The sequence below is a fragment of the Canis lupus genome, chromosome 1 (genome assembly GCF_003254725.2).
Source record: "Canis lupus dingo isolate Sandy chromosome 1, ASM325472v2, whole genome shotgun sequence".
In the NCBI taxonomy this organism is placed as follows: domain Eukaryota; kingdom Metazoa; phylum Chordata; class Mammalia; order Carnivora; family Canidae; genus Canis; species Canis lupus.
The window spans coordinates 72,746,603-72,755,121 of NC_064243.1; the positions used below are offsets into that span (position 1 = coordinate 72,746,603).

The window sequence follows — 8,519 nt, forward strand, 5'->3', positions numbered from 1 at the left end:
AAGTTTCTATTGCCTTTTTGCAAGGTACTTTGCCAAACCTTTTAAACTTGAATGTATCTTTTGAGCCAAAAATCTCACTTATTGGTATCTGATCAAGAGAAAGCCACATGTGTATGAGGGAGGCATGTACAAATCTATTCCCTGGTGGTATTTTATGGAATAGTTTTTTAAAAAAAGGAACCTTGAATTTCCACTAATGGGGTAATAATTTCATAATCCATCCTATGGAATATTATGCAGCAGTTTTTTAAATGCAAGAAATCCATACTTAACACTTATGAAACTACCTAAAGACTTTAGCCAATTAAAAATGTCCACAAAGTAAAGAATTATTCTATTTATATAAACAATACTGATTTGAAACAAAAATATTTATTACTATAGTTTCATATGTAAGTAGAATAAATTGAGTGGATACATGCTAAATTCACAGAAAGCATCACATGGCAGTAAAAGAACTGGGAATGGAGGTACTGTTTTTAGGGTAAATATTTGCATCTATATTATTTCAATTTCTTAGAATCAGAAATGAATTTATATTTTACTCTTCATTTAAAAGAATTGTTTTTAAAAAAGATGATTTTACATTTGACTAATGGCTGAATTTTCAGTATGCTTTGATTTCACTGTTTAGATAAATTAGATCATAGCTTTTAAAGCAATGATAAAATTCTTCTCTAAACTTACAGGAAGAGGCTAGCACATACAAAATCTTTTGGTTGACCAGTGTGCAAAGCAAATTTAAAATTAACTTCAGCCTTAAGGAAGAAGCTTTGTGTCTAGAGTGAAATGAATAATTGGGAGCTATGAGCACATCTCTTTTCTTTGACACGGGGAACACTGACTCCCCTTTTCGTTAAAATCATGAGGGATTCTCAGTAGATACCACTGACCTGCAGAATGTGAATGGGACTGTCTGGAATAGTTCTTACTGTCTGTTTCATTAGATGTATCTTACTCTTCCAGGACAAAAGGCTCTTTTTCTTTTGAGTATGTCATGCATTTGGCTAGGTATTGCAAGCCTGGAGTCTGATTCTATAAAAAACATCACTATCTTTAGGATTATAAACTATGGTAGGGCCAAACCCTATAAACTGTATGATAAGTTTTAATCTTGCTTTAAAAATATGAGGCTTTTAAAAATTAAACTCAAACTCTGAGCTGCCATGGACTATAGTCTAATCTCTCACTTTACAGATGAAGAAACAGAACCAGAGGAGTTAAGTATCTCATTCAACATCACTCAGTGACTCTTAAATTCACCAGGTACACAGTGGCCCCGAACAAATCACCAATGTAGCCTCTCTCAGGGCGTACGTGTTCTTCAACTGCTACTTGTTGGAGGGACTGATCTAGAGCCACATGCTTATCTTAGGATAATTCTGGAGAATGATCAATTCTGGGCTGTTTGGGTAGAGCACCGAGCTACAACTGTCAAAACTGTCTATGGAGAACTCCGGAAGTTATTTATTGTTTACTGTTTTCAGGCTATCTTGACTTCAGACTGCCTAAATTCTATTCTCAAGTGAGATTTTTAAGCCATTATCCTTTTGAACAAAGAAGAAATTATGCTATCAATGTATAGAGAGTCTAAGGATACACATTTCTATGAAATATGGAAATTTAGAATGAAGGTTATTAGATACTTGTTAATAAATATCTCTAGTAATCTTGAGTTAGGTGCACAATTTCTGAAATATCTACTTACAGCAAAGATGAAATGAGGGTAGAGTATTGATCTTTATGTTTATTGCACTTCCTGGGTTGATATGGGATTACAATGTTATTTTAGTTTGTCTAAAGTGCACAAAACCTTTTTTGTAACTGAAATAGGATCTTTTCTTCCCTTCCCCCATTTCCTTTGTTTCTTTCCCCCTTTAAGCACGCATGTGTGTACATACACACACACACACACACACACACACGTTATCTCCAAAAGAGAAAACAAAAACAGGACCTGGAAACTCAAAACACATTGTCATCTTTCTGCTGAAATTGTACCCAGCAACAGAGTATTTCTACATTTCCTTTCCCTTCCTCCCCCTTTGCTCAGTACAGTCCAGGGAGATTGATAAAGGCTGGAGACCCAGGCTAGCAGGCCCATTTATGACAGTCAGACCCCATTACGGGCTCAGCTGAGGACACATCTGGAACCCATTTCCTGCCAGGGGGAACGGTGGATGGCGAGTAGTAGTCAGCGTTCAGCTGAGCCTCTCCTGTCTGGCTGTTGGCTGCCTCTCCTGGCCAGAGCCTGAGAACGTGGCTGCTAGTGAAAGTGTTTATGTGTTTATGTGACCACAGGTATGTGCTCTTGGTGACAGATCTCCTGTCCCATGTCGTGTGTCCTGGCAGGCAAGTGGAACGTGGGTTAGAGCCAGAGGGAGTGCCCTCTGAGGTTGCAGTGTCACTGCCAGAAGAGGGAGTGTCCCTGGGTGTGGAACTCGGGCTTCAGGAGGACAATCAGTGGCTTTTCTTCTGGATTTGGGCTGGCTGCAGCATTTGGGAATGATACTTCCTCTGCTGTTAAATTTAGTTATGGTTTTGTCCAGTATTGGGGGGCAGGAAGACAGGCTGCCTCACAAGAGACAAGTCACTCTCTGTGTGGAAAATGGATTTTCTGAGTGTAATATCCACCCCTTAGCAGAGCCATGACCATGGTCAGGTAAAGAGGGTCTCCTCTCCACCTGTCAGAGAACTCAGAGCCTTGAGACATTCAGTGAGCTGGGGGAGAAAGTGTCCCACAGATCAAGATGGCATCTGTGACATCTGTGGGGAGCCCAATCACAGTAGAAATGTTCCATCTGCTTCCTGAATGTTCTGGGAAAGGAAGGGGCCATGACAAAGACAAAGGGTACTGAGTGCTGCACTAGGCAATGGGAAGAATACCAAAGTGATATAAGTCACAGAATTTGTGTTCTGTTGTTATTCGATTGTGTTTACTGCTTTTTATCTTGAGATGCTTCAAACTCAGTGGGGAGATAAGGTTAAAAATGAAGTCTCCTTCATGGCTTTCTTCAGTTGTACATGTCCTCTGGAGGTGTGTCATCAGGTTGCTCTGAGTTTTTTCCCTTCTTACTCCGCACATTTTCCATTTCCTAGATTCCAGCAATCCTGGTTGTACAGGCATCCCCTGGTCAGTAAACCCAGACGTGGGCCATTTAATATCCATGGACCTCTCCCTCTTGCCCCCAGGTGCCTTGAGGTGCAGTCCCATGGTGAATCCACCACCCTCCTCTTTGTATCAGCACTTTTAAATCACCCACCTGGTAGCCCAAGTTAGAAAGCATTTTTTGACAGTCCCTTCTTTCTCGATCTTTCTCTATCTAATATGGTACACAAGTGCCATCCTTTTGACTTTCTTTTGAAATATCTCCTGAATGCATTGCCTCTCCACCATTTTCAAAGCCTTAGTTTAAGTATTCTGCATTTCTCCCTGGACTGTCAATGATTCCTGGCAATGCACAGTATGATGAGAACAAATGTTCCCTTTTCATAAGAAATCTTCTGTAACATCTCCTTTAGCACCCTGAAATGAAATTCATAAATAATGTAATCTATCTGAACACGTTTTGAAAATTCACATAAGGCTCAAAGGTTGATGTGAAGGGAAAATACAGTTAAAGAAATTTGTACTAGCTTAATACACACTTCAGTACATGAAGACAGAAGTAAGTGGTCAGTGACTATACCCACGTGAAGAATCGTCAGGAATGTGACAACTGTGAGTGCAATCCACTCTATGCGTGTTCTAGAAGTGGTTCAGATACTGAGAGTGATGCTGCTGTGAGGGACATATTTTCCAGTAAGGTGAAGGCTCAGGCAAATTTCTGAACCCAACAAAGTACAGTCTCCGCCCCCCCACCCCCACCCTGATGCCAAGGTTGCGTTCTTGGAAAATTCAGCCGTCTATTAAAATGATACCAAAAAGTTATTTTGTTTTTATATGTAAATGTTTAGCAGGACATTTGAAAATGATTCAGGACACAGGACAACTCTTCACGACTCCAGCATTGTAGGACAATTGGCATCCCCAATCTGTTCCCACTCACTGCCAGAAGCACCCCAAATCCTTGCAACAGCCAAGAAACCCCTTCACAAGTTTCCAGAGCATACCGTGGCAGGTAATAGGAGTCTACTTCTACTGGGAGTCACTACAAAATCTTAATTTATTTATGTTAACTTTTACTTGCTCAGGCAATCTACCTTTCTTTGTAAAAAATGAAGATGAATCTTTGTAAAGATGAATCTTTGTACCTTTCTTTGTAAAAAATGAAGGTGAATCTAAATTTCTTCTGACTTCCACTCCCACCCTGGTCTACCTCACTATCATTTGCAGAAGTAACCATGGTCAATTGCTTAGTATTATTATTCCAAGATATTTATTATATGTTAACCTGCAACTTATGTTCCCCTAGAATACATAGGATACCTGTTATGAGTTGATTGTGTCCTCTGAATATTTGCATGTGGAAGTCTTAGCCCTTATTTGGGTATGCGATTATTAGAAAAATAATGAGGTTAAGATGAGGTCATCCTGGAGGAGGGTGGGCCTCTAATTCAACATTACTTATATTCTTATAAAAAAGGGGACATTTGGACTCAGACACGGCACACAAGGGGAATGCCATGTGAAATAAAGGCAAAGATGGGGTGATGCCTTGCAAACCGAGGAATGATGAAGATTGCCAGCTAACGAGCAGAACCTAGGGGAGAGGCATGGGGCAGATTCTTCTCATAGGCCAAGAAGGAAGCAACCCTGCTGACACTCCTCTCTCAGACTGAGCCTCCAGAACTGGGAGACGCTACATTTCTGGTGTTTAAGCCACGCACTTTGTGATACTTTTCAATGGCAGCCTCAGCAAAGACATACAATACTATTCTGTGTCTCTGAGCTTTAGGTGACAGACAAGAAACAAGCAGAATTAAGACAAGCTGAGGAGGAGGGAGGCCTGGGGCTCCTACAGGTTGAATGACCTCCCTCTGTGGAGGTGTCAGCAGGCTGGAACCAGAAGCAGAAGCGCACTTCGAGCAGAGATGCTTGCATTCACATTGCCTTTCCCGTGAGTCCCATCTCGCAGCAAAAGACGCATCTATTAAGTCAGATTTGCAATCAAGTTGTTTTTATCGAAAAAAGAAAGTTGCAATTAGTTTCGAGCCTTCTTTCAGGCAGTAGGTTTGAGAAATGAAAATAATGAATAACTCAAACTGTAGCTGGAGCATGACAGACTTTTAACTGGCTGCAGTTTATAGCCTGTGTGGCTGGGAGAAATGAGATCTCCATCTCATTCTAGATCCTTCTCTATACCTTGCTAAGCATGCATGATGAAATGGGTTCCATAATACTGCCTGAAATGTACAGCATGACATACTACTGATGGAAATGAAATGAGCAGTTCAAAATCACGGGCCCTGAAAGAAAAAGCAGACCTTATAATATCCAGTTTCAAAAAGTAATGTATTTAAAAACAATTTGCAAACTGGAAAGGCAATTAAAAGGGTCCTTTTACTCTACTGTGCCATGTGTCACAAACTTTAAGCTTTGAGAGTTGCTCATTGCATCTAAGATTGAGCCAAAGACATTTGGCTTCAGCAAAAACTAGGAAAAGCACTGCTAAAATGATCATATTCTATGTAGTACTTTGAATACTTTCAATGATGACAGATTCTTCTGAAAGCAGGGTCTGTGGAATATGCCTCTCTTATAGTATTTCACCCTGAAATATTTATAGGAATGTTTCTGTATACTTTAAGATTTTATATTCTAAATGGAAACTTCCAAATATCAAAAATAGTATTAATTTTCTAAAATAGTGTAAGCTACACACAAAAAAATAGTGTAAGCTAATATTATTAGCCTGTATTATTTTGTTCTTCATTCAGAATAAAGTATATTAGTGCATAAATAATAGAGATACATATTTTATTATAGAATTGTACAATTATCCTGTGTACTCAGTATCATAGAGATGTAAACTTATAGTTCCATCAACATGTCTGAAATTGGCAGGTTTAAAATTAAAATGTGAACACCCCTTTTTTGTATATGAGTTTGTTTCTTGCTTTTCTGGTGTCTTTTAACATGCAGAGATTACCAAAGTCTTAGTATTTCTCTTATCCCTAATTGTCATAGTTATTTGTCACTAATGAAATTGTTTGGAATAAGTAAAGCAACTTTGCCAGTTAAGCAAGATAATCATGTAGCACTATAAAGAAAGGAGCATTGAATATTTTATCCAGGAATGATCACTTCTGTCTTGTGACACCATTGAAGCTCCTTGAGAGGGTGACAGGAAGAGAGAGACAAACCTCACTCTAACTGTAGCAGCTTTCTGGGCATAGTGTCTTTTACTCAAAGCACTTTGTAGATTTATCGCCCTTCATAAACACAATCAACTCTAATCAAAGCCCTTTAGTGCTTTTTGAGTCGCGTGTTGAACAATTCAAGATGAGCTCACCACTTAGGCTCCTTTTCCTTGACATCCTCCAACATCCTTTGCTTCACCTGACTTTCTCTGCCGTCAATACTCTTCCATTTTTTCTTTCTTGCCTTCCTTCCCATCCTTTATGCCTTCAGCAACTTCCGAGTCTCTGCCTCAGGGAAACTTTCTGGGCCTTTTGCTCTCCAGGTCAGACCTCCCTACCTCCACGTGCTCTTAACACTATGATCTTTCTTTGCATGTCACAGATGTATCATCATGAATATCTGCGTGAGCACTTGCCTGAAGTCTGTCTCTACCCCTGCTCTGTAAGCTCCACAAGCATCGGGGCTTTGATTTTCTTCACCTCTCATCTAATGGCATGTCTGGCCCATATTTGGTAATTACTATATTGCTAAATATACTTAATAAACATTGGTAAATAAATGGATGAAGGACAACATTGTAAACTAAGCATTTCTAGTTTAAAAGCCTTGTGCTAAGAGACTTATTATTATGAAAAAAAGATGATGTTTCACCAAATATCAACTTGTGCCACTCAAAACTGACCATGTGCTCAGTGGATTGACCACAGACCAACCCTCATGCTCAAGAGCAGAATGTACAGGGTGCTTTTAACAATCAAGAGCACTTCCACATAGAAGTATTTCAGTACATGTGATGAAGTCCCGTGGAAAAGGGACTTCAGATGTTGAGTTGCTTTTGTATATAGTTTTTTCATTCAAAGGCATGAACTAGGGCACTCGTTATGCCATGGTGTCAGCAGGAAATACAAGTCTACCCGGATGGTCCAGGTAAAGCGACTTCAGGAAGGCACTCTTTGCAGAGAAGAGAGACTAGACATGAGCAAGAGATGTCCAGACATGTAAAGATGTATAACAGCAGGAAGTCATTACCATCTCCCTCAGGACTGCTGGAGCCTGGGGGAAACAGTGCCATTGGAGCCCCCTAAGAGCTGGAAGCCTGAAGAAGATGGCTACTCTCGTGGGGACAATAGTCATGGAGAAATGCAGATATTGCCAAAGATATAGCACCAAACAGGGAGGAAACAGAGAAGAAATACTCTAACCCCCTCCTCTTTTCCTACCTGCTACCAGCAGTACCCCTGTTGGCTGAACCCAAGCAGAACCCAGTCAGAGGCATGCCCCTGGCAGGGGAGCCCAGATGTTGAGCCACCAGAGAGAAAGGCTGAGAATAGCTCATGGGAAGGGGTGAGAAGTGGAGAATGACAGCACATACTCTCTGCTCACGAATCTATAGGGAGAATAATCCCTGTTTGAGAAAATTCCTTAGGTATTACACTAAGCCCAGAGTGAAATGACAGTGTTCACTTGTAGGAGACTATCTTTGACCCATCTCACAAGAAAGGTTTGAAAACAATCCATAATTACAAAAGCACTGAACAGGCTAAAACTTGTTAAATATCATTGATAGCACTTTTGTTGTTTTTAAATCTGTTATGTTTCAAAATACGTTTAAGGTAGATGTATCATTGTCATATATGTTCAGTTTTCTCTTAAGCTTTATCTCTCTGGATATTTTTCTATCACCGTTTGACTCAAGAACATTTTTTTTTCCTATAGGAAGGCAGGAAATGGAAAAAATTCAAGGAGAGAAATAATAATAATAATATACAATTTTTTGAGGTACTCTGAAAATCTATGTTACTCACCCTCAAATGCTGATCTGAATACACCATAAGTTGTAAGGCAGATACTTTTTAATATATTTTTATTACTCTAAAAAATGAAAGAGACTCTTTTCCTACCTGTAGTTCAGGGGTGAGGACTTTGCCATTTCTAATCAATAGCATGGCTATGTTACTTGGTTGGCATTTCATTTGGCAACCTATAACTAATCCTAATTTAAAAAAAATTTTTTTTAAATTTATGATAGTCACAGAGAGAGAGAGAGAGAGAGGCAGAGACATAGGCAGAGGGAGAAGCAGGCTCCATGCACCAGGAGCCTGATGTGGGATTCGATCCCGGGTCTCCAGGATCGCGCCCTGGGCCAAAGGCAGGCGCCAAACCGCTGCGCCACCCAGGGATCCCCTAATCCTAAATTTTTAAGGATGATACAGGA

At 39.9% G+C, this 8,519-nt stretch overlaps 1 long non-coding RNA gene across 1 annotated transcript; it reads left to right on the forward strand.

The window, feature by feature from the left end:
* The first annotated feature begins 2,076 nt into the window (after positions 1-2,076).
* Positions 2,077-6,027, forward strand: LOC118352657 (uncharacterized). Its single transcript, XR_004810139.2, has 3 exons — positions 2,077-2,301; positions 3,958-4,121; positions 4,587-6,027. It is a non-coding gene; the product is annotated as an uncharacterized LOC118352657 (long non-coding RNA).
* Positions 6,028-8,519: the final 2,492 nt, after the last annotated feature.